We start from the raw sequence: 27,339 nt of genomic DNA on the forward strand, positions 1-27,339 counted from the left end.
GCTCTTCAGAGTTGTCTCAGGTTGGGCTAGAAGGGTCAGGTTTTTGTTCCTCTCGGCTGATCAGTGCTTGGATATGGCTGCTGGAAGAAGCTGAGGTGCTGCTCCCCAAATAGAGCTGACAGCTGAGTGTCCTCTGGCCCTCTCCCAGCTGATAGCGAACACATTTCTCTTTCCTAAAGGGGATTTGGGTAGAGCATCATAACCTCCACCACATTCAGTAAAAGAGATCGTCATCATCAACAACAACGACAAAAGTTACTGACTCAAAAAGGAGGTCACATTTACTTAGGCGAGAGAGAGGAGCCAGGGGTGAACTGGGAACTGCTTTCTGGAGTGGATGCCATTGCAATTTGATGTTTAACGAGAAGCCAGGTTTCAAACGGCTGAGATGAGATGCAGAGTATTCTGGGTACAGGAAAAAAAACACAGAGGGAAAGGAGGGGAAAGATGAAGTTTAGATTTGTTCAGCAGTTTGTGAGTCTGGAAGGCAAGGAGGAGTAGGTTAGGCTCAATTTGGTTGCCATTCAGGAGTGGGAGAAAGATGTACCAATGTGCTTCAGAAAGATAAATCCGGTAGCCATATGGAGAAATAGGAGGGGCCAGAGGTTGAAATCAAGCTAATGCAACTGTCCACCGGGACCCAACACAAGGAGGGCGCACCTAAGGCAGGTGGGAAGGCGGAGAGCTGCAGAGTGCGGGGTGGATGCGGAGCCCGCAGCTCTGACCGCTGGCCGAGAGTTCACTTGTGTGCGGGATGGCCTGGGTGGTCAGGAGCAGGGGGTCGCTGGGGCGACAAGGCACAGTGATGAAGAGGGCTCAGAAAGGCTTTTGGCTTTGGTCCTTTATTAGAGAAGGAGGAGGCCCAGGTGACCACGGTTTTGCAGAGAGCACTGGAAGTACATGAAGGTAGACTGCTGAGGTTGATGGGAAACCTCTCATCTTGTATTTGCTCTTTGGGGCTTTCCTGACAGCATCAGGCCGTCAGTCCTGGCAATGGAGGAAAGCACATCAGTGGTCTGAGCCCAGGCATGTTGGACACTGTCCTAGATGGTGCTCAGTAAAATGATGAAATCACTAATGTTTGTTCGCAAAGTGCCAGTCATCAGTATTCTCACTGTCTAGCCAGAAGTACTCTTTCATGCCCTCAGAGTATCTCTCCTGCCTCCATCTCTCCTAGTCTCTGTCAAAACTGGTCATTTACACAATAGTGTTGGTTTCTCCAGTGACCTGTCATCTACTCCTGGAGCATCTGTAGTTGTAGAATTAAACTCTTTTTAAATGAATTTAAAAGTCTTTTTAAATGAGTTTCAGTGAATGGTATTATTTTGAGCAAGAGGGCTTCCGAGCCCTGGATAATGCTGTTGTGTGTAAGGCCACTCTTGGTGATTCAGTTTTGAGGGCCAGCATTTGCAGGATTTGAACAGAATGGAAAACTAAGTCATACTTGTAACTTCTTCCCCTTGGAAGGAGGTCCTAGAGTGTTATAAACGCTGCCTTCCAGGGAGTCAGCTGTGGGACATAATGTGCCTTGATATTGTTATAATTCATTTTTCCCCCCCTCTCTCTCACAGAAATAAAATGGATGAACTAATCATCCTGTAATTTGTCATAATGAAAGAACTTTTTCTCTTTCATCTTAACATCTAGCGTGTTTCGTTTCAGAAGAATTTAAATGAGCCCCGTTTCAAAACAAAATGTGCTATAATATCATTAGTTCCCAGCTAGTTGCTGTGTGGAGTCACAGAACTGCACAGTCTCTCTTTCCACTCGAAAGCCTTGGAAGAAAATGATTGAGGTATAGATACTCGAGAGTGTCTGTTTTATTGCTTTGCAAAGAAATTTCAATTTAGTGTTTATCTGGTTATGGTCCCCAAACATGTCTCAAAGGAAGACAAATCAAGCTTGTTGGGAAGTTTATAGTCTTATATCATCCAGTCCTATTACTTGAACTACCTTGTTTGGTGTTGTCAGTCCAGGCACTCCCGTGGCTGTGATTAGAACTCAGCCTTGGTTTGGTTGGAAGCTCTTCTCTCCCCCCCCCCCCCCCCACTCTTTCTCTCCCTTGCTCACATTTCTTTTAACTTGCAGATTCAGTGCGGTTCTATGAGATGATTTATATTTCATCCTAAGCCGTTAGTGTGTGTTTCCAAGTAGCCAATCTTTCCTCCTTTGCCGGTTAATGTTTAAAAGAAACCTCTTGGAGCAATAACTCACTGTGATAATTTATCACTCACCTGCCTCCAGTAGCAGCCACGAGCTTATATTTGAGGCTTTACCCTTCTCTGTGTCTTTAAAACAAATTCTGCTCTCTGAGTGGCGAGTGTGATTCTGCACCTGATCCGTGGGGAAACACGAACTGCTCTCTCTTAGCAAAGATAGATGAGTGCCACCACCCTCTGTTTTGCTGCAAGAATTGCTTTTTCATCTAAAGACCAAGAAACCGTAAGCAAGACTCATTTAGGCTGCTTCAAAGATGCTTATTAGCACTTATATTAGAAGTCACATTAAAGGGTAATAAATAACTATTCTTTTAAAGAGCTAGCTCACATAAGTAATTCTCTCATCTATTTTTATGCCTAGTAAATTAAAATAAAATCTACTTTCTTTGCCCAGTAACAGAGTCAAGATGCTATAACACTCTGCCGAATTTGAATTCTGCATATTACTGAACTTTTGGATGATGTTAGAGAGAGCCTTCTCCAAATGACTTCAGCCAAAGCCTCATGATAATGAAGGGGAGACGGGAGTGCTTTGGCACTTGTGTAGGTCATGGGTTGTACCCAGCTAGGCTTCAGCGTGCTGGAGCTGAAGGGAGACATGAGGAGAAGTTTCCTCAACCATCTCTTATTTTATGCAAGGAGTGCCATTCTGACTAAAGTGATAAGGCAACGAACAATCTGAGTCATTAAATGACTTAACCAAGGTCCCTAGAAGGGGTCTGGGGCACATGCTCTCTCCCACCCCCATAACTGCTTTCTTCACCAGTGTCCAGAGGACCTAAGATAATGCCTGATACTTGGAAGGGTCTGTGGATGAATTAAGGAGCAGAGCCAAGGGAAAGGGGAATTTAGAACAGCAGTCGCCTCCATTGTAAGGCAATATTGCTTCGCCTATTTTTGTTTTGTTTTGTGTTGTGTTTTTTGAGAGTCAGTACATTAGAATGGTCACGTGCATAAATTCCGAAACCAGACTGACTGTGTTCAGTTTCCTGCTGCATGATCTTCAGCAAGTTGCTTACTTCACTGTGCCTCAATTTTCCTGTAGCATCGATAATAGAACATTTTATCATAGGAGATTTCCGTGAGGGTTGAATGAGTTAAATCATGTGAAGGACTTAAAACCATACCCAGTATATGGTCAGCATTCAGTATCTGTTAGCTGTTATATTGGGAATGGACAGTTAGTGGCATGTGGTGTAACTCGCGGGATTTCTCCCAGGAGGCAAGTCTGGTGTTTGACAAGTGCCTCTTGCACAGTGCAGAATCGCAGGTTTGAGGGTGAGCGTTTGAAGACATACCTTTGTGTCTCTCTCTTTAAACCTCAGATTTCTGCAAGTGCAGAAGTTTAACAGATGCCATGCTGAAATCTTGCAACTGGTGTGAATACAGTCATATAGCCAGCATTTGGAAATGAGGCAGCGAGATGCACAGGAGATATTATGGGCTTTAATGTCACCCAAACCTGGTGTGGATACTGGCTCAAGCACTCATTAGCTGCCTGTCCTGGCAAAATTATTCAAACTCTTGGAATCTTAGTTTTCTCATCTTTAGATTAGATTTAAAAAATGCAGCTTGTATTATATAAAAGATTAAATAACATAGTATACACATTTAAAGTGCCAGGTGTACCACAGGGAGGTGGTAAATGATTCATTTTTTTAAATGATTTTTATAGTAAGAAAAACCCAGAGTCCAAGGAGTTGGCAAGAAAACCAGTGTGAAGTACCATGTAGAGATGGACAGGCTTTTAGATAACAAGCACTATGAAAGTATTTTGTCTCAGGGGCAATACCTTCGTTCTTGGAACTTGCAGTCCCTCATTCGTGAACTGCTGATAGAATGATTCCATGACTTCAGAGACATCTCTGATTCCAAAGGCTTGCTCTAACCAAGTTGCTTTTAGGTTTTCAGTGCTTAAAATGGCAAGAAGGGAAGAGGGAAGGAGGGGAGGGAGGGAGGGAGGGAGGGAGGGGGGAGGGGAGAAAAGGAAATACAAGAAAAGACAAGAGAGTGGAGAGAACTAGACATAATCGATATCAGGGACAATTTTGTCACTCTCATTGAAACAGTTCTTCCTTTTGGCACATGTTGATTATAAAGCTTTTCATTTAAATTCAGTGATGAGAGTATGACTGTCATCAATTCATGTTCTCCTCTGAGGTGATGTACTAGTCAGGACTGGCCATGTTTTCCTGCGATAACAAACAACCCCAGAATCTCAGGACTTCGGTCAACAAGAAAGTTGTTCCTGGTTTGTGTGATAGCTGATGGGATACACTTTCCACGGCTCATCCTCACTCGGGTACAGGCCAAAGGAGCCTCCACCATTGGAAACATGCTAATTGCAGCCGTGGGAGGGGATGGAAGGTAGCAAAATGTTTTGGGGCTCTTACCACATCTCTGTGGCCAAAGGAACCGAATCCTGGCATCTTTTACTTTGAGGAAGAGCAAGTTTTTACCAACTGCCTACCATGGGGCCGGGGGCCACCTAGGTGCCTTGTGGGAGGAACCAGCTTAATATATAATCCTCGGCACTCTTGCGGCTCCCCTACATTGTGGGTCTCCCCTTCTGCGCTCTTGGCACTGCACTTCTCTGCCCACCCGAATCAGCCCTGGTTATGTAATGTTCTCTGACCACCGAGGCCTGAGTGAGGACTATGTGTCGCTTCCACGTTAAAGCCTCAAGTCTAGTTCTGTGCAATTCGTGTTGTGCTTTTCTCATGTCAGCGTAGCCCAGATGCTCAGTCTAGGTCTCTGAGTGGAGTCAAAATGGAGCAGAGCCCTCACTGACCTAGTTTGCACAAGTAGCATAAACAAGAAATAATACATTTGTGTTATGCCATTGAGATTTGAAAGTTGTTTGTTACTACAACATGTCCTGGTCTGTTCTTTTTTTTGTTTTTTTAATATATCTTTATTGATTTCAGAGAGAGGAAGGGAGGGGGAGAAAGAGAAACATCAATGATGAGAGAGAGTCATTGGTCAGCTGCCTCCTACACACCCCCTGCTGGGGATCGAGCCTGCAACCAGGGCATGTGCCCTGACCGGGAATGAACTGCCATCTCCTGGGTCCTAGGTCGATGCTCAACCGCTGAGCCACGCTGGCCGGGCTATCCTGGCCTATTCTGATTCAGATGGGAAATGTATCAGCATACATTTCCGAAAGGTAAAGAATAGTTTTCTTTTGCTTCTGTAGATCTACATATCCTCAAAGTTAAAGAGCTCAGGGCAATTTTTGACTATCCATCTATCATAGGGAGAAAAAAAATCACCCGGCACCTTGGATTGGTTCATTTCACTAGTAGTTGTAGTGCTGGTGCTAGTGGGTACAGCTGGGTTGTCAACTTCTTTCCTGCAGAAAACAAAACGTTGTTTAGTGATCCATCACAAATATATCTGGTCTCATGACAGTGATATTGGAGACCACATAATGTTCTTAATGTGCTGGCTTTTTCTTTTTGTTTGAGTTAAATGAGTTTAGTAGGTACTTAGATTTTTAAAGGGAAGATTCTTAATTTCTTAGATATGTTCTGTAGAAATCAATGAAAAAGAGGGTACCATCGGTGAGTGGGGATAACAGTAGATTTGTCATCCACGCAGATGGTTTGTGGACCTCAAGAATTTCCACACTCTCTGCTGGTCCTGAAAACGAAACAGTCTTATGAACTCAGGTGCAGATCCTACTACTGATTCATTCAGTGGCCTCGGGCAGGGCACTTAATCCCTTTGGATCTCAGCTTCCTCATCTTTAAAATGGGCATAATCATACTGGCGTAAGTCATAGGGATGTTGTGTGAATAAACTAATGATTATAAAATGCTTTGAAAGTGCAAAGCGTTGTATAATTGCCAGGTGCTATTATTAAGAAGTATTATTAGTGTGTTGCGTTTAATTTTCATTAGGGCTTCTCTCTGCTTTGAAGTCGGCATCCACGTGGATTGTGGGGTAGGGATAAGTTTACAATATGCTGCTCTGCACCTTTTTTTTGCCTGGAGAAAATATTCGGTAGCTAAGGTAATCATTATTATGAAGAGTATCTGTTTAAGATAAAAAGGTAGGAAATGATCTTCCTTTTAAAAAATGGGAATTGCTGTAACTTTAAAAGTATCAATCCTTTAAAACCTCATGCAGCCCTGTTTCAGTAAGGTCTGGTAACATGCAAAATTGGAAACTTCAGGCATTTTCTGCTTTGGCATAACATAAGAAATGCTTCTGCTCAGATAACTTTAAATCAGCTGAACCAGCTCTTTGCAGTTTTCCCGCAGTGCTTGCTTCCAGGATGAAAACAGGAGAGGTATCCTCCCCAGGGGAGAAATTCTGATCTGTGGCTCTGTTTTGCATTTGTTAAAAGTTCAAACCCCAACTCAGATTAATTTTTATTTGCTTTATAGACTCTCTGTTGGGAAATGTGTTTCTAGGCACATAAAAACAAGCTCTTCTTTTGAAGGTCAAGTCAACTATACACCATGTTTATAGATGACTACATGGTACAGTTAAATAACACCGGCTTTGAGGCAAAAAGACCATGGTCAGGCCTTGGGAAGATTTCTCATTACTTGTGTGTGGTTTTAAAAAATAAGTTAATATCTGCTTCAATTTCCACATATAGGTGTGTGTGTAAATTAATTCCTGTTTACCTAACAGGGCTCTGGAAGGGTTCAAAGAAGGTAAAATCTTTAAAAAAGATTTACAAGTAAAATAAGCTATTTAAATTGTATTATATTATTTTATTTAACATTTTAAACTATCTTACATTTAATTTGTTCTTGAGTTAGCAAGCCTCTAAATATATTTTCATGGATAATAAAGGTGTTAGAAACTCAAATGAGCTTGAAACTTTCTAGAGTCCATGTCTTTAGTCTTAAATCCTATAGATAATATGATGAGAAGGAAGTTGATATGTACTTTCTGAGAAGTTGTCCATTAAGTAGCTCAAAGGGTTATCAGAGATTTGAGTGGGCAGCTTAAGCCATTGGTTTTGCTTTCCTAGTATTGCACATTGTTTTTTTGTGTGTTTTTTTCAGTGCAGACCTGTATAGCATTACTTTTGAAAATCACTGGGAACTGTGAATAGAGGAGAAACTTGTTTAGTGTGCAAAAGAATTACACTCTTACCAAAGAAATCTAAAGTTTAATTCTAAGTCACAAAAAGAGTTTTTAGAATTTGATCTTATTGTTCTACCACAGGGGTAAAGCACTTTCAGAAATTTCTGAGAGACCAGAAGTTATCAGAGCCTAGCCTTCTAGTGTGGACCCTAAGCTAATATGTACTGACAGGAACTAGGAGAGAATATGTGGGATTGTCCAGGGAATGCTTGATCACAGTGGCTGGAACTTAAAGTTGAATAAGGGAAAATCTATTAACATGGGAGGCCTCTCCAGTGATAAAGAATTTACTACCTTAGTTGTGACTTTGAGAGATGGTGTAAACAGTTTGTTAGGATGGCTCTTGGAAGCTTGGGAAAGCTATGGCTTACAAAATGAAAAACCCAAATGCCAGAATTGCTGCGGTAGACAGTGGGTGAAGGGATAAAAAAGTCAGAGAAGCTGGCTTGCTAGATTATATATACAGAAGGCTGGAAACCCACACAGATGGCCATATTCTGCAGGAAGACCTCGAGGATGCTCCATTTACCAAGGTGATAATGAAATCACGAGTGAGAGGAGCACCGTTATCTCTGAGAAGCCCAGGGGTAACTATATTCTGTTGCAAAGGCTTACTGAAAAGATGTTGTTACAGAATTGGACTCTGATAGCAAAGTGGATGATGATTGACATAAGTCTGTCTGCTACAGAAACCAGATAAAACCTGATGAATGACAGGACTATCACAAACTCAACACAAATTCAACCAAGCTTCAAGCACAGGGTTTGCAGCCATTGATCTAGCAAATGCGGTCTTTCCCATCCTTATCAGGGAAGAGGAACAGAAGCTCTTCACCTTCAATCATAAAAATGTGTGTCTTGCCCCAGGGCTGTGCTGTCTCTCCTGCTCTCTCAAGGGACCTGGGCTGTGTGGATGTTCTGCTGAATACCACATTGGTCTGTTATTTGATGAGATCATTTTTTTCAGATTGGTGTTTCGTAAGGGGGGGAGGCTTTGTAAGTCATGTTTGACCCAGAGGGTAGGAGGTAAGCTTATGGAAATTCAGGGCCCTCTATATTAGTAAAGTTTTCAGGGGTCAGAGGTATTCTGGGACATGAGTACCACCCAGAGATCCCCTTCTGGAATGAAGCATTTATTCTCTCAGTTGCTTAAAATATTGACTACCAATAATTCAAAACTAATTTCCTTATGGAAATTGACCTCTGCTGAAAGTAACTGTCTCACCAAAGCCATGGCCCCAACTGAGGGTCATTTAATGCCTGGTTGATGCCAGAGCACAACAGCCCAGCCCCATTGCCTTGATGGGGGCCAATTCTAAGGGGCTATCCAAGCTTGAGAGGTCCCAGCAACTAACTGTAGTTAAACTCCTGTTCAGTTCTCCTGTTCTCACTTTTTTATAGGCATCATTTCTGAAAAAAACTTCCCAATAAACTTCCTGCACACAAATCTCTGTCTCAGAGTCTGTTTGGAGGGAAGTGGAACTTAGAACCTATCCCCAACATAAAAATACAATTTAATGTAAAAACACTTGTATTTTAGTGTTTGCTTATTTATTTTATTTATTTTTAGTATTTATTTTAGTTCATGCATTCTTACTACTAGCACACCCAAAAACATTCCCAAGCGTTTCCCTACATGTTTTGATTCTTAAGACCCGTGTCTTTTATTCATTCTATTTGATTAGACAATTCGAGGGTGCCAGCTATGTGTTAGGCATTGTGCCAGGCACTCTGGATCCAATGGCAATAATGCCTCATCCAGTGGTTGAATGGGAGAAAGAAATTAACAGACAATTAAATACACTGTGAGTAATAGATCACCCTGGGGAAGCCCGAAGGTGGGACATCTAGTTTTGATTGTTGAGCAGGGTAGCAGAGAAATCTATCAGCACCGATAGTGACAGGAGCTGTCTGTGTTCCTCATACACTCTGTAGGAGTCTTGTGTTACAAGACACTATTTAGTGTGGTCTCTTATCCAGGATGAATGGTCTTTCCCCATGGTTCTAATGGTGAATTTCTTTGGAATTTTAGCCAAGTTTGCTCTTTTCCCATTTAGTGATATAGAATGGAATTAGACACATTATATATTTGTTGGACAATATTGTATTTATTGTTGCCATATTTGATGAAACCATGACTAAGAAACCTTCCTATATGGCATATACTCTACTGCCCCAGGAAAATGTGAGCACCACTTGTGACTTTTCTAAAGTCGGTGCTCCAAAAACAGTTCCTGCATGTTGTAAAAATGCGTGTATTGTTCCAGCGTGTGGCTCAGTTGGTTGGAGCGTCATCCCGTCACTAAAAGGTTGCGGGTTCGATTCCCTGTCAGGGCATATACCTAGGCTTTGTGTTCGATCCCCAGTCGGGTGCATACGGGAGGCAGCCAATCGATGTTTCTCACATTGATATCTCTCCCTCTCTCTAACTAAAATCAATGAACATATTCTCGGGTGCAGATTAAAAAAAAAAAGTATTAAAAAACAATGCAATTGCCTGGCCGGTGTGGCTCAGCAGTTGAGCATTGACCTAGATCCAGGAGATCATGGTTCGATTCCCAGTCAGGGCACATGCCCGGGTTGCGGGCTCGATCCCCAGTGGGAGGCGTGCAGGAGGCAGCTGAAGAATGACTCTCATCATTGATGTTTCTATCTCTCTCTCCCTCTCCCTTCCTCTCTCTGAAATCAATAAAGGCATATTTAAAAAAAACAAAAAATAAATAAAACAATGTAATCCTTGGACAGAGCGGCATGATAGGACGTATTTAGGGTATCGTAGGTTCTGCATACCAGAGCATTTGAGTAAGGAATGCATTTAATTATTTTCACCCCTTAAAGAATGCTTCTATCTCTCCATTAAATTAGCCAGATTTTAAACAAAAGTTGAAAAGTCACTCAATGTAGTCCAAAACACAGCACATAGTCTTTTGATTTGTTAGAATTAGCTGTTGTGCTTTGTTACTTGAAAACAAAACTTTCTTTAAATCTTAAAGACAGATGACACACAATTATCTTTAATAGTGAGACAATTTTCATGCATTGCAATCTTTATTAATGATTTGGGGAGATGTTAAGTGATTTTAAACTGTTTTTACCTGAAATGAATATATAATTTATGTGTAGAGTAATTCATTTACATGTAATGACTGTGAATCTGTAGGAAAGGTGGCTTTTCTAAATGGTGAGTGACTGATTTCAACTTTTCTCCCCAATGCCCTCTCTCTAAGTTGTCAGAAGGGGTAATGAACTCAGAGATGCTGGGAAGAGTCACCACTGCAAAGATGTGCTATACATTAGCTTTCGAGTCTGTGTGTTCTCCCTCTGGCCTAGCCACTTTTCTTTCCAGCATAGAGAACCCCAGTCCATCTTTTTAGTTCCTGGTCAGTCTTACATTCCTAATGTTCAACTCTAAAACACTAAGGCTTGTCCTCAAAGAGACACCCATCCAGCTCAATCGGAGCATTAGTTTTTATCAGCTACGATTATATGCAAGGTTCCATATATATTTATCAACCCTCTTAAGTTTCACAATAACCCTATGAGTTGGCACTATTGTTACCCCTCTTAGGAGAAAATGGAGCAGAGGAAGGGTAAGTAACTTGTCTGAGGTCCCATGGCTAGAAAGTGACAGGACCAGGATTGGAGTCTCGGCACTTTGGCCCTAGATCCCATCCTCTTACACATCATATTATCCTGTCTTTCGTTAGTGTGAGCTTTTAAAACAAGAGATATTTCGTGTGCTGGAGAATGCAGCTGGGGGATTTGAGCAAGAATGGAGGCAGAGGAAAGATGAAATTTTTACAGGTGGCTGAGATTGAAAGAGCCCAAGAGTATCTACACCAATTTCTAAAACTTAGGCTTTAACAGAAGTGAAAACAAGGGGTTTTTTGTTTTATTTTCTTAAATGTGTTGCACAGTAGAGGAAGATAACTTTGACTGACTAAACTTCTTAAGAAGTCGGCCTCAGAGACTCAGGATGAAATAAGTGAATTAAAATTAACAAGTGTCTTCTAAAAATTCCTGTAACTCTTAGCAATGATTTGGCCCTTCGAAACAACATACCTTTTTATATGCAGATTTCTTCTATTACATTCAGATTACTTTTATTACAATACCTTTCCTCTAGATTAGTAAACTCTTGCACAATAGGATTTTAATTAGTTTATACCAACCTGCATGCCTGAGGTGTGATTAAAATATTCTCATTATCAATAAAATAAATTCATTTAGGTATTTATAAACATTTCAAGGAAATGACAGGCTAACAAATTTCAATCTGAAAAAGTAGCGTTATCTACGTTGGAAAGAGTTGCATCTTGTGTAATCTCTGTGAAGTATGTTTGGGGCATGCTTTTGAGGAGATGATTTACAGATCTTTAGTTGAATCCAACAATTTTAAACATTTTCTCTTACATATAGATCTTTTATATTTACCCACTAACAATAATGTAATTCACTATGGAACACTTATGGAACACTTATGGGCTCCTCCATGTCTGGCTTTTTTTTCATATTATGATTGATAGTATCTCAAAACCAACTTGCTGTTTTTGACTTGTGATGTTTCTTATTTAGTTTGGAAAACAGGAAGGCTGCAGATAAACGTTTTTAGTATCCGATGCAGATGTTCCTTTAAAAAGGTAGTAAACAAAAATAAATAATTTAGAGATTTTTTGAAAGCAGTGTTTTTTCGAACTCCAAAGAGCTCTATGACAAGAATGGTCTTTTAGAGAACATTTTAATGTGAAATAAACCAAGAAAAATATTTTGGAAAAAATTTTTTTTTTACTTTTTATAAATTATTTTATTAATTTATTAATCATTGATTTATTGTTTAATTATCTTGATTGTCACCATTTCTGCATATAGTGAGATTTCTCATTTACATGATAGAAATTACATTTGTAATTGTGTTAGTTTCTAATGGCTTCTGTAACAAATTATCACCCACTTGGTGTTTTAATACAACAGAAATTTATTCCCTTGCAGGCCATAAACCCATTTGAAACTCTCTCAACCCAAGACTTCAGTTTAAAGGCTGAGGTATCGTAATAGCCTCCTACATGCCCTCCTCCTACCACCATAACCACTTTTCCCCTATTTCATTCTATTTTATACCCACCAGGTTAACATTCGGAAACACCACCTTGCTCATCTAATTTCCAGCACATGTACTGTTTGGCTCCTGTTGGGCCTGAGGTTAAATGTAAACTCTTCAGCCTGGCTCAGCCTGGCCCGGATCTTTCTTCAGCTTTATTTCTGATGTCCTCCGACCCTGATCCTTGGGTTCTAGATGCCGCTCTGTGCAAAGCTGTCTGAATGTGCCCCTCCTTTCCCATCTCTACGACTTTGCACCCTCCCCCCCTTCCTGGCATGCCTTTGCCACCTCGCCTTTCAAGTCTACTCTGAAGACACACACACAGAGCAGTGAGAGCATCAGTGCCCTTTTGAGATTCACACCGACTCTGAGGTGGAGCTTTATTATCTGTCTCACTAGATAGAGGCAGCGGCAAGTAACTTGTCCAAGGTCTCGTGGCTAGAAAGTGGCAAGGGACCCGCCTGAAATGTGGCCTGAAGTAAGACTCTTTCCTCTCACATTCGCAGGTAATGTCTGCAACGTGACTGGCCTGAGTGTACTTATCAATTAACAAGTCATCTTTTTGGAAGATGGACACTTAACTGACAGGGATTTGCCTCCTCTATGGTTATATTTCTTTCTAGTGTTTTCCACAGAGTAGGCCTTAGTAAATAGTTTTCAAATGAATATTTTAAATGTCAAATTTGAAATAAAATTTGTATATTCTTTTGTTCCACATGTTGCTCTGATCACATATTGTTGGTGAACTTGTCAATTGTTTTGTTTTTTTAATTTAAATCAACACATTTTTAGTATTGATCTTTTTTCTTGAAAAGTAAATTTAGTATATTTTTTCTCTGTAACTGTTTTTCATGCCTCCCATTTGGCCACAATTTGGCTCTCCTTTGGTTATGCCCCCTCCCAACCGGGGATTCAAATTTATTTTCTTACATGGTCGCATCAGCAGAATTGTTGAGAGAAATGGGTAAACCAGGACTTCCTGAGAGGGTTTCACAAAACATGCCTGTATGGCCAACGTATTGTGGGGCTTGGGGTGAAAGCAGAGTCTAGGAGAGCCTTTGGTTTTTAACATTGAAGGCCCAAGATACTCAAGATGAGGAGAGGGTTGCTGTGGAAGTGAAGCCCCTGACGTCTGTCTCTCTGCAGTCTGAGATCATGTGTTTACCTGAGGCTGAGCCCTGGGCAGGAAGCTCAGGCCTCAAGGCCTAATTCTTACGAGGAAGAGGTACAGTGTTTAGACCCGAGTCACCCCCAAACTCAGTCTCCTGGTTTCCTGGTGCTCTGCAGGGAGCTGTCTGCTTTCGTCTTCTCTCCCAGGCGGAATTCTCGAGTTACCGTTTCGTCAGCACCCCTGATGCATACCTACCGAGTGCCACCCGCAGGGAGGACACGAAGGTGACCGTGCGCCTTCTTCATACGCGGCTGGAGGAAACTCCAGGGACTCCTAAGGCGGGTGTTCAAAATGCACAAACCTGGGCTGTGCGATGGCGGGAGTAAGGTCTGCGACCCTCGGGGGCGGGCCCAGCGCAGGCAGGCTGGCAGGCGGTCGCCGTACCGTTTTGTGCTTGTTGTGATTTCTCCAGCTATGGCCTCTAACTTGTGACAAGTTGCCCAGTGCTTCTATTTTACTTGTCATGGTCTAGCTCAGGTGTCGCTTCATTAAGTCCACTAGTAAAGGTCCAACAGAGCCAGATTCCTGCTCGGAAAAGCCACTAAAATGCTCATTCTTACAACTTTTCAAGAAGCAGGGGCCTTAGTAATCATGTTCATACTGGATAAAGCTCATCGATGCTGAATTCTCTGTGCTCAGGAATAACATTCCATCAGAAGAGTGCCCAGAAATGAGGGGCCTCCTTTACAGTGCTAAGGTAAAAAATGCTCACGTGACATTATTTCTTGTGCTGACGATCAATTATTTTTATTAATAGATTAAAATATTTTTCTGATTAGTGAATTTATCATTGAAACAGACATAAGACCTTATTTCAATCTTTCAATCAATTCTTTATTTTGCTCCCTAATTTGTTTGCACTCGCAGCTTCCTTAGTATATTGCAGCCCTGATTTAGGTTGGAGTCTTGCAGGGCAGCTATTAGTCATATGATAAATGTTAACCATTGGGAACGAGCGTCCTTTGAAAAAATCAAGAAGATGAAAGGAAGCCAAGAGTATAAAATTAATTCTCACGTAATACTGGAATAAAAAATGTAAGGATGCGATGACAGATGGCAATAGATGTTGAGTTTTCCTCGATGATCTGAGATACATTTGACAGAATACAAAATCTTAAGAACATGTTTATAAACTAAATAAGTCTAATGTTTTGGAAAAAAATGGAATTTGATTTGTTTATGTCTTACTTTACTGCATCTATTAATTTTTAAAGACTGCACAATTTGTTTCCAAGGTTTATTTATTTTTATGTGTACTTGATATAATTCTATTATTACAATACACAGAGCTTGTCATCTATAAGAATAAGAATTATATTAGAATGTCATTTTAATGTGATAATGAATGGAAAAGGAGTTTAACTCCATTTTATTTTTCATGATAAAATTTGTTTCAAAGCTCCTCTTAGCCAGAAATATTTGGGAGTATTGTTGATATATAAAACTGAGATGAAATGAATCCTTAAATATGTATATATTCATTCTCTTAAATGTTTTCAGAGAATATAATTATTATTTCCTGTGACTATACAGTTCTCCCCACTTTACCTCTAGTATTCCCCTACTTCCCACCCCAAAGGGCAGCTTGAAGTCTCCTCAACTTCACCTCCTCAGACTACTCCTATCCCAAATAATGAACATCAGAATATGTTTGGAGCCCCATTGTCTAAAGCTAAGTGGATCTCAAGTAGATAGTTTGGAAGTGAGGGGCAGTAAAGATGAAGAAAAAGGTTATAGATATAAAAGAGTACTTTTCTCCTCTGTAAATCCTTTAATCTGGAGTTGACAAAGGGTTAGAAGATTCGATTGTCATCCCCCCCCTCCCCTTCTCCCTCTTCCTTCCTCTTTTTCTCTCTCCTTTCTTTAGCTGGAGACCATTGTAGCTTTTAAACTCACTCTACTGTATCGCTTTCTGGGGCTCTAGGGGACACACCTGTGATGACGAGACAGCAAGGCCAGAGTGATCCTGGAGAGCCAAACGGGAGCCCCTCAGGAGGGAGTAAATGATGCAGAGAGATTTAGCTTTGATCTATCACCAGGCTGACTTCTGGATGCCGGGCTGCTTACTATTCAAGCAGCCTGCACCTGTGCTCAAATGTTTCTTTAGGTTATATATTTTTCAAGAAAAACGAGGATAGCTACAAAATGGTCTAGACTGTTTTCAGGGTGTGCTTTACCCCACAAGCATTTTTTTTTTTGAGCACCTGCCCAGTGTAAGGAACCGTGCCCTATGTCAGAGATTCAAAAATGAATAAAAGATGGTTCCCTCTCCATTTGGGGAAGGAGATCCAAAGCAGGTCAAGTGCAGGTAAGGTTAAGGAGCCAGGGGAAGACAACTTGGACGCTGACGGAGCCTGCTTAGGCACAGCCCGAGTCATGGGAAGTAAAACGCACGGGAAGCAAAGCCACGCAGCCGCCCAGATGCAGAATCATGGTAGTAGGTAAGAGATAATAGATGCACTGAGCTGAGATGGCTTTCCGTGCTCCACAAACGAGATGTGGTTTGTTAACAACACACCGACTGGAAATTGAAAAACTGGGGAGCACGGGCGGGAGAGTAGGTGGGACAAGAAGGACGTCCTCTGACGGTTCCCGCCGAAGGCTCTTGCACCTACCTTCCTGCGCTGGTTTAAAGGGTTAGCTTGCCTTGACCTGGGTGTTTCTAAGAGCCAGCTCTGCTGGGGTACCTTGACTTCTCTAGCTTTAGGGAGAAAAAAATGCCCTCCAATGGACGGATATTAGAGTCACTTTTTAAAAGTGCTCTTTAGATTCGGGTTATTGTTCTAGTTGGCCACTGAGATGTTTAAGTCCTGTGCAAGCTGGTAATCCTACCAGAGTCACTGATTTATTATCACTAATCTGCCTAATTGGTAGTTATGTTGAAAAGAAAACTGAGTAAAATATTAACGTGAACCCGAGAGGAAACAATTACATCCGAGGGCCTGTAAGCTGCCGCCTTGCTCAGTGTCTCTGTGATCCCCAGTCCCCTGGAGGCCTAATCATGACTCCTGGGTAGTTTTACATGTGTACTCTCTTTCTTTTCATTATGATCTGCCTGTTCCCTATTGTTCACACTGTACTATAGAAATGATCTTTGTCATTTTTGAATTAGAGTCCAGGTGGCTGCTGTCACATTACAGCGATTTTTAGATGTTCCTCAGACCCACTGAGGTGATGCGCGACTTTCCAACGGTATGATTTTTTTCAAGTTTTATCTCGTCCGTGGAAGAGAAATTTTCCGTCGTCTTTGACAGCTGGACAAGGAGCGACTGCGATTTCATTTTCCCTCAGTATTTTCTACCTTGGCAGCATCACGAATAGGCAACATTTTAGACGGTTGACTTCCAAAAAATGTTTCTTGTCAAACTCCTGTCAGGATTTTGGAAGTCAGGGAAAAACTTTCCAGTTGTGATTTTTACATTTTGATTTTGAAGTTTGAATTATGATTTTTTTCTAAAGTTTATTTTATTTTTTTCCAGAACCTAATCCTGGGAAGAAGAGGCAGCTCGATTCCTTTTGCGTTAGGTTGACGTGGAGGGCGTCCTCCGTGCCAGTGGTACCTCTGTGTTGATGGTTTCTGCCCATAGATTCTAGGATGGGGTTTTTTCTAGTAGTTTAAATTATTATTGTCACCTGTTAAACTGAATTCTACCAAGAGTCAGCGACCATTTTTAGGATATCATGTTATTTAAAACCCCAGTGCATTTCATACATACAAATATAGCATAAATCGAAAGGAAGTGGAAAAGTGAATATTGTCCCTGTCATGTGAACCTTTCTTTCCATCTTCTCTACTTTTCTCACAGTTCCCAACATTCTTAGGAGGAAAGAGAGAAATAAATTGGGAAATAAATTAGATGTTTGAGAACTGGTGTCAGTTGGAACTAAGAGAATGAAATGGAAGTCGTTTACACACACCTGAAATATTTGTCCCTGCTTTCTTTCATGCTTCAGGACATAACTTTCAGTGGTTCTTGCTGGGCCCTCCAATTTAGACCACTCGGGCTCTACCTCTATAGAACCATCTATAGAGCAGGGGCTCAGCATAGTTCTTGAAAGCATGGTCTTAGAAGACTGTCAGGCTGCAAACCTGATTCTGTCAGGATTTGTGTGACCTTCAACACGTCCCTCACCCTCTCATGTCCCCCGTTTCCTCATCTGTATAATGGGGACAATGAAAGTAGTAGTTACGTCAGCAGGATGTTAGTATGAGTTAAATGAGTGGATATATGTAAAGTACTAGGCCAGCAGCACATAGAAGGCATTACATATATGTGACAGATGAAGAACAACGTACATTCTGAATTTATATCCGCCTTCATATTTTGGTAGAGTCACTGGTCACTGCGTCCACCGGTGGTATTCATAGCTTTAACCTTGGCAGCAATACTTGTGCTCACTTACTTCCAAATAAGTCCCCTGGGTTTCCTGACTAATGTGGAGGAATTAATAAGTGTAAACTATTTGCATTTTAGCAGAGTCTTAAGGTAGTCCCATGCCATTTTTTCTCTCTTGTGAGTAAACTTAAAATTGTTTTCAATAGAGTTCATCTCTTAAAGGAGTTCGTACGTCATTAAGATCCAGGTGTCTTCTTAAAGTTACCTCACTCATTCCATGGCCTCTTTTATGTAAATCAATCAATTCTTGTCTGCTCTACATGGCTGATTGTTACTTATCCAACTATCCTAGGAGGTTCTACAGAGTTAATGCCTGTGACTAGGGGAATTCCTTTAATCAGTAGCCTTTCAATGACCTATGGCCAGGCGGGATTGTGGTTTCGCTCAGCTGCAATCAGGATAGTGGGGATTTCTCCACCATTGTCCTTCCTCAGAAGCTGATTACAGAATAATTATGATTCAATAAAAAGTCTAAAGTCCAAAAAAGTCTTGTCTACTTCTCTTGCAGTTCACAGCCCTTTGGCCAGCCACAGCTGTAGGCCATCGGGAGTAGGATTTACCGAGCTATCCCTCAAATTCCTCCCTGACTCAAGTTCTTCCGTTTCAGGATTGCTTCAGTGCTGGGGACAATACATCAGCACTCACAGAGTGTTGCTCAAGTCAGTCTAATGGGGACACCTTTTTTATAATCTCAGAGTAGCATGCTTTTGGTGATTCTCCCAAGTAAGTGGATGTACCACCAGTAGGACTGTAAATAGTTCTCAGCTCCCCATCTCCTTTCCATTTTCTTTCATTCCACCTCCAGGCCCTATCAGGGATTTCTTCATATGTTTTGAGTACGCACATGTTGCTGATTTCTTTGGTAATTGTGGACCTTTCTTCAGAATATTTCAAATGCATAAGATGAAATACAAAGAATTACTTAGGAAGCTAATTATATAGAAATATATTTATCACAATTTTAAAATAAATTTGTGAAATAGTAATTTATGTGCCTTTCTATTAACACATTAAATAATAAGATTTGGCCGCAACTTTGAATATTATTATATAATTCCTGAGTAGAGATAGGTGTTAAATAATATTCTGGGATCTCTCTATTAACTGGAATGAAAATTAGCTCTGATTTCTACTGCTGACCAAGTCACAGGTCTTCCTAAAACCAATTTTATTTATTCCCTGCATTCACAAGTAAAGGAAATGGTAAGTTTCAGTCAGGTTCTTAAAAATAAGGGTTTTTTTTCCTCATTTGAGTTCATGAACCCTAAGTCCACAAGACTACAGAGATTTCCAACCCTTGAGTTGCTTAGAATCTAGAAGGAGAGGCTGGTGGCAGGGCCAAAGCATGTCCAGAGGTGGGGGCTGTAGAACCTCTGTCATCTCCATCAGCCTTCTAAATGCATCCCAAAGTATATATAATATTAAGAAGAAAGAGTGAAGTCTCAGGTTAAATATGAATTAAGTTGTCTTTAGAAAACATAAGTATTTTTACTGTCACATGACACAAAATCGAAATAAAACTTGCATGTTTTCTACAGGACTGAACCTTAACACAACCCCCCTAGCTCTGCTTTCAAAGAACATTGCACCCCACTGTCATATTCCTCTTCACCTGTTCTATATAAAAACCCAGAGCCCCCACTGGGTTAAGGCAAAAAGCAACTGGGTAAATTCAACTAGCATCTTTAAAAGTACTGTTAAGTCAATGCTGAGAACATGGATGCTGACTGACTGGGTAACTGTTACGTGGTCAGATGGGCACACTGTGAACCTGAAGCCTTTACACAATTCAAAACACATATTGTGACAACACATACCAGTAGTTTTGTTTACTAGTGTGAGTGGCACTGGCATTTTGCAGAAACCCTTTAAAAATTCATGCTTCAGTTAGTCTATTTGAATTAAGACAGTCTTGATGAACTTTATGCACATTCACAAATTTAAATTTTGTAGATAAAGTGAGATGTTAAAATATTTCATATTACTTTATAACATACCATTTCATAATTTACTCTCCCTGAAAGGAAATGGAAAAGGGGTGGGAACTTTAATTTAATGGAGATGGTTAGACGATAGGCCATCCTGCTCTTCTCATGTTAGTCAGTAATGTAGTGCAGGTTGCTTACGTGCCATTTGGTGTGTGTGGGACTGATAGTCAAGTGAAATGGCTCCTCTGGTGACTCTGTGTCCACTCTTCACAGCAGCCTCAGTTATTGCCACAATGCCTGACACCTGGTGTTCTTTAAATATTTGTTGAATGAATGTATGAGTGACTAAATGAGCCACCAGATGGTATCTAGATGTGTGGATGGTGGAATTAAACACACACACACACACACACACACACACACACACACACACACCCCCTAAAGCCTCAGTTCCTCATCTGAGACATGGGAATAAGAATACCTATCTGATGGGGTTATTGGGAGAATTCAAAGCAATAATGTATATGAGGCACTTAGGTAGCACATAAGTGATAAATAAATTGTAACTTTATTAAAATGTAATCATGATTATGTTAAATAACTATATATTTTTGCCAGCCATTAAAATTGTACTCTTTTGAGCCTAAGAAACAGAAGTGAACTGCAGTTTTGTATTTTGCATACCTAGAAAGGGGTGACTCATCATGAAGCAAGGGCTTTCTTTTCATGACTAAGAGTCTGATGCAGCTGTTCAACAACTGTTAGTAGCAGTGGAAGAATCTAAGTATTGTCGTTTGTTAGCTAGAAAGTTGTGGTCAATCAATGTGAATGCTGGTCTTCAAAAGCCCATTTCAGAGCTCTTTTGCTATTTTGTAGTGGTTTGGTTGTCTTTTCTTGGTAACTCATTAAAATAAAAATTTGGATCCATCCTCATAGTGTTTTCAAAATTTATTTTTATAATTTAGCATCCCAATGACATTTTATATTTATAGATTATTGTGAGATAAATTTTGTCCCACTGTCTCACCACAGTGTAGACTAATTAATATGTTCTTATTATTTCAATTTTCCAAAATTCCCTAGATAAATGTCCTTAAGAGTTAGAGTTGTTTCATTCATCTATCAAATATGCAATGAGTGAACTATAGTAATACCATGTTTAAAATTAATGTTTATGTGGCAGAACATTGAGGATGCTGATAGTCCATAGTTTGCATATACAACATGATGCTATGGCTTTAGAGGCAGAATTGTATCGCTCTTGTGTTCATGTGTCAAATACAGTAGTAAACCAGCTACCATTTGTGTGTGTATGAATGTGGAGTGGGTGACCAAAAGCAAACAGCACACACAAAACAAGCAAACAACCAAACAAACACAAACAGGATGGAGACAGGTAGGAACAAAGCCTTAGAAGGGGCATAGAAAGATCTGAAGGCCGACTTGGTGACTAAATAACACTATGTTCTGATAATGGTGTTATATACTCATGTATGGAGCCCAGACATATTATTTTCACAGGGGTAATTATTATTTTAGAATTACTCCGTGTCAGCGATAAATAGCTTCATGTAAAAATAAAACCCAACTTTTTGAAACTGTTTTAGCCTCTAATGGTATTTTGTCAATTTAAAAATTTTCTTCACTTTAAGATTAAATATAACCATACAGCTCTTTAAAAGTAAAAAATATTATCCAGGTGCTTCTTTTTTTTAATGTAATGAGATAAAATGTATTAGCTATACCTGTGGAACATAAATAAGACATGAATTTAACATGAGACTGTTGAGTTTGCCATCATTTCTGAATGAATTTTATCTTCCAGTCAGTCTTTTTATTTTCTGATACTGTACTTCATTTTACCACCCATAATTTTTATGCCCTGTGAACTTTTCCTCCCCTGTACCTAGTTTAAGACTAGATTCAGACTGCTGAAGGCAGTCACATGATGGTTCACTTCTACTTTACTTTGATTGGGGCATGTTCAATTTATAATCTTTAAAAACTTTTCTATTTTACTAAAATACATCTATGATACCCAATTCACAGCATTATTATGCTTCCAGGTGTAAATTTCTAGAGCATTACCCATAATGTAACACATTGGTTTTCAGAAGAGAAATCTGACAGTGAATTATTAACTTTGTATTAGGGTGAAATATTGTTAGTGTTGGTTGCTGTGTGAAGGATCCTTATAAAAGTACGTGGTGCTCAAGATGATTTTAAATAGAACATGCAAGAGGCAGTGATAACAGAGAGATCACATTCTCTCTGTAATTTATTTTAACACCATCGCACAGGGAATTCAAGGCAAAATTCTCCATTTATAGAGACCAAATATGCATAAATGGATTGTCATAATTCCAGAGGAATCGATAATACATACTCTCTGGCACACTTTTTATTAGAAATTGCTTGAGAAACATTTATATTGTATACTAAGTAAATATATGATCATAGCCTTAAGATCCATTACAATGTTAATTTCCCCTTGACGAATTACAATGCAATTTTCTGGGCTACTAATTTCACTAAAGAAGGTAATAACTGGAGCAAAAGTCTAATCAGCTGCCAATCAGGATTCCTTGAAGCACAGAGTGTCAAATATTGAAGCAATTTTTATAACTCATGAAAGCACTTACGTTTCATGATATGCCATAAAATCTGTGATGGAAATCTAATGTTGATGAAGCTACCTTATTTCTCAAGTGTTTTTTCCAAACAACAGCTTTCATATTTAACCAAATCTTTCATGAATATTCAAGCCTATTAATATAGCCCCATTATGTTATCTATTACAAACACCATTGTGTTATCCAGCTATAGCAGGGTAATTAGTTATATGTAAATGTCAGTCACAGAACTCAATGGATTCATCATAAAAGTTATAATGGTGGAATTTTTTTATTTCATAGGGGAAAAAATTAGTGTTTCTTCTTAAACTGTTCGAACGGATTTTTGTTTTTCTGTTGCAGAAATGCAGCTACACTCCCCTCCACTCACTTTCCCCCTTTGAATCACTTATGTCCTGAGTAAGCCTTCCTTCCTAACAATGGTGCATAGTTTCATGAGGAGTAACCACGTTTAAAGGTATTAATTAATTTATCATTTTTGTACCAGAACGTCGTTCCTTTCCTGCCTTGCCCAGGAGCAACCTCTGAAGGTACCGTGTAATTACATTTCTCCACCATTCATCATCCTGTCTATTAAACCACAGCCCTCACCTGCATGTTTCTGTGTCTCTTCGTCTGCTTTCGGACACACAAGGACGTGTGGGCTTCTCGGGTTCTGCTGTTCGTCGAGCGGCGAGAAGCATTTCCACACATCTTAGTGTTTGCAGTTGACCTTGAAAATCCTCCTATTAATGTTTTCAGCCTGCCAGCACAACCCGTGTGGGATCGTAATAAAATAATCAGCATCCTCCCTCTAAAATAAGTTTGAGAGAATCCAAGTTAAACTCTTCTCTTGGCTGAACAATTAGTAGGCCCTAATTCAGAAGGATTCATTCGCCTTTCCTGAGTCCTCTGATAAATCTGTGCTGTAAGAAGAACATACTGCACAATCCCAAGGTTCCTGGAGCTGAGAACTGAAGGATTTAGGTTAAGTTACCCAGTTTGTTTAATTACTTGAATTTTTGTTCCAGCAGCTGATACTTTCTCTTCACATTTTAGGGGAGGCAAGAAATCTCAGTTGAACCTTAGTAGCAATGTTTGTGGGCGCACATGTAAAATTTTCTTAGTAACCTGGAGGATGGTGTGGTGTGATGATAAAGGAGACAACGTTTTGTTTCCTGAAAAACAAACAAACAAACACCAACTAACCAAGTATCACTTATAAAATACGTGCAAATATTTCAATACATTGCAAAAGTGAAGTCATTGTCATGGCTAATGTCACCTCAGCCTCAATATTTGCACCTCAGTTGTTTATCAGGTCTAAAATATAGGGAAATAATGGACTAAGTTCCCACTGGATCCCTTAATACCTCACAAGACACCCAGCCCCCCAGGCTCTCCATCCCATTCCTCAATGCACCCCAGAATGATGCAGACTCCTTGTTTATAGAATAAGCATTCTCGCCACCTGGACTGAGAGCTCTCCAGGTCTGGTGGGGCATCATCCCCGAGGTGCCACTCTTCAGGCACCATCATTGCTGTTCAGTTTTTCCCCTTTGTTTTGGGATTTGCTGCTTTTAGGACTACCTCTGTGTTACTCTGCTCTCAGGAGGAAGATGTTTTATTTTCCCCAAAGGGCTACCATTGCATCCTACCCAGGTGGGACAAAAATGTTTTCAGTAGACTAAGAACCTCTAGAGTGAATGCCCAAGTTTTATTTATCTTGGTCTCCACTGTACCTGATACATAGTGTTTAATACATGTTACTGAGCTGTGACTGCTTAGATTAATAATAGCTAATATTTCTGTGGCATTAGAAATGGGTGGAGTAGTTGTTGTATAGGTCAAGGTTATTGCTCAAAATCTCTGAAGTGTGATTTTCACTGGGAAAAAAAAAGGAAATCTAAGGATCAGAATGGTTTCTTTATGTAGGATGACTGATTATACAGTAGAGTAGTTCATTGATCTACATAAATGTGAATATCAATATTTATATCACAAATTAGGTCATTTGTAAAATTTACAAAATGGTTATTATAGGACTCTCTAACTGAAAGTACTCATATGATATCGGGTTTACCTTCAATATCATCTTTCCAAAATCTATTAAATAGTTTTAAAATTCTACAAGTTAAACCATGCTCAATGTAACAAGTGAAATTAAACCAAAAGTATCAAAAGGTTTAGGCAACAGAAGCAAACCATTTAGTATAGATCTTCTCTCTTTTTGCTCATTTAAATATAAATAGGTCCCTCACACACAGGGGATTTTTGTTTTGTTTTATAAAAATGAAATTATCCTAAACATATTACTCTGTAACTTATTTCATTCACTTAAAGAGGGTGTGATGAATGCCCTGGCCAGTGTGCTTGGTTGTTGGAGCATCATCCCATGCACCAGAGGGTTGTGGGCTCGATCCCGGGCAGGGCATATGCCTAAATTTTGGATTGGATCCCGGTCTGGGCATGTATGGGTGACAGCTGATCAATGTGTCTCTCACATCTCCCCCCCCCCCCCTTCTCCCTCTTGGAGATCTACAATACAAAGAGTATATGATAAACATTCACTGATGTCTTGACAAATATCTAATTTATCTTTTTATAATATTTTGTAGTTTGTACCATTATATATTCAACCAAGAACATCTCTGTTAAATAAGATGAGCTTAACTTATGCAATTCACCCTCTGTTCCTAGGGATTTAAGCTCTTGTCTCTCATCTGGAAAATAGAGGAAGAAATAGATACAAGTTCAGTTGCTCCTCAAAGTGCCAACTGCAAAGGGTTCATGAGGCGGCCCCTGAAATTAATGCGCTTTCTTGGAAATAGTGAGCAGATCTGGAGTCCTGTGGGTGCTTGTGAACTCCAGAGGTTGAAGCTCCTCCGCTTCGCTCTCAGGGCTCTCCATACTTAAGGCTCCCGCTCTGTACCCAGGCTGTTAAAGAATGTTTACAGCTGAGGACATGGATAGAAAGAAAAGGAATAGCGCTCTGTGTTCTAATCCAGCACACTTTCTCCTGGGGTCCACTAGCACTGCCAGGAAGCACGGGCTGTCTGGTAGCAGGAGATAATTTTAGAGATTAGCGAGGTCAGGGATAGTGGAACTGGTCCCCCCAAAAGTGTAGAACTTCCTCAGATATGGATCAACACTGATCTCTACTAGGTTTATTCTCATGAACAGAGATATCTGGCAGTAATAATTTAAGTCTTGAGTCGGGCACATTTTCATTGCTTATAATTAGGTTCTAGATTGAGCCATGGTCACAGCCATGGTGGGGAGAGTAAGATCCACCCTGAAGAGACTGGGAAGGGTAACCAAGATCTTCGCCCCGTGAGTCAGGCTTCAGGGAAGGACTGCAGTGATCTCCAGGGTGTGAAATGCTAACAAGAACTGAGGTTGGGGTTGCTCATAGGGCTGGGCACATATATCGAGGGCTAGCATGTAACTGTAGCTCTAAGTACACAGGCCCTGAAGGTTTGTGCTGGGCCACTGTGGGGTCCATGGTACAGAGGCTAATGCCGGGACTCCCCTCTCGTTACAGCTCCACATCTAATACAGACCCAGGCTTAGTTCTCACTGAGTCACAGGCTGGGTGGGGCTGGGCCTGCCGGGCGGATAGCCTCAGTGCTGCGCTGTGGTCCAGTGGGCATGCATGGTCAGCTGCTTGTCTTTGCACTGCTTTTGCAGATGGAAGTCTTGAGTTGAGCCAATAACTTTCTTCTCAAAAAAGTAAAATCCACACATTCAGAATGAAGGCAGGAGGCAGAAGGGGAAATTGTGTCACTTCTTTATAGGGCTTAGACTTAATAAATCCTTGTATCAGTCCCAGTGGATTTCTTCCAGGTGCTAGAATGGCTGACGTGCAAAAAGTCTGTATCTTTCCACGCTGGTTGCTAGTATACTTTGGTGAGCAAGTCTTCCTAGTCGGGAAAGAATGAGTTGGGTGCATCCGTAACTTCCTAAGGAGCCTGAGGCGTGGGGAGCCTAACCACCTCCTCATGTGAGCACGCCCCGACCTGCCTGCCAGCCCTTCAGCAGTTGGCTGTCACTATTGACTTCCTATTTCCTCCAGGTCAGATTGTTGCTCTCCCGCTCTCTTGATCTATTACCTTACCCTAAACTGGAAAAACAACATTAGTAACTGTCGCCTCGCCCCTGCCCCTTTTTTGATCTTTGGGCTTTTAAAGGGTGAAATTGGAGATTAGAATTTATGGCATAGTGAACAACGGGTCTCAGCGGCGGGAAGGTTGGAGTTCCTTTGTCAAAAGTTAGTAATTATTGTTTTTCTTACGGCCTGAAAAGCATGGAACTGTCTTTTCCTTTCTTTCCGTTGTCCAGGCAGCAAACAGCTGGCTCTCCTGCCCCGTTCACGCAGTTCCAATGGAGATTAGTTCATTCACCCTTTTTCCTTTTACGTGGCTTCCCCACCAGATGATGGGATTTTGGAGGCCGGAAATAAACCCTCCCCACTGGGCAGAAAGTCGGTTGTTATTATACCTTTGCGTCAAGCACCAAGGTGCCAGGAGCATTTCCCAGCGAAACACTGGAATGAAAGTCAACTCCTGTCACTGGTCTCTGATGAGCACCCTGAGCCAAACAACCCGGCGGGGAAGGTGCGAGCGGTTTCCAGACTGCGAGCTGCAGGTTCCCTGAGTGGGAGCTGGAGGCCAGTGGGACAGGGCAGAGCAGAGCGGAGCAGAGCAGAGACTTTCCGCGCCGCTCCGTAAGCCCTAGGTCTGTGCGATGCTGGGAGGCGTGAAGTCCTCCACAGGATTCTGTAATCAGAAAAGCTTCAAAAATATGAA

At 40.8% G+C, this 27,339-nt stretch overlaps 1 protein-coding gene and 1 pseudogene across 2 annotated transcripts in view; one reads left to right on the plus strand and one right to left on the minus strand.

Moving 5' to 3' along the window:
* Positions 1-27,339, plus strand: part of MACROD2 (mono-ADP ribosylhydrolase 2) — a 1,375,516-nt gene that overhangs the window by 384,189 nt on the left and 963,988 nt on the right. The gene's annotated exons all lie outside the window — the stretch shown is intronic.
* Positions 1-27,339, minus strand: part of LOC308562807 (lysine--tRNA ligase-like) — an 80,555-nt pseudogene that overhangs the window by 52,471 nt on the left and 745 nt on the right. Inside the window, exon 2 of the transcript in view lies at positions 27,032-27,309. The product of the transcript in view is annotated as a lysine--tRNA ligase-like (transcript). The remainder of the gene's footprint in view (positions 1-27,031; positions 27,310-27,339) is intronic.

Source organism: Miniopterus schreibersii (assembly GCF_964146895.1).
Source record: "Miniopterus schreibersii genome assembly, chromosome: 10".
Classification (NCBI taxonomy): Eukaryota; Metazoa; Chordata; class Mammalia; order Chiroptera; family Miniopteridae; genus Miniopterus; species Miniopterus schreibersii.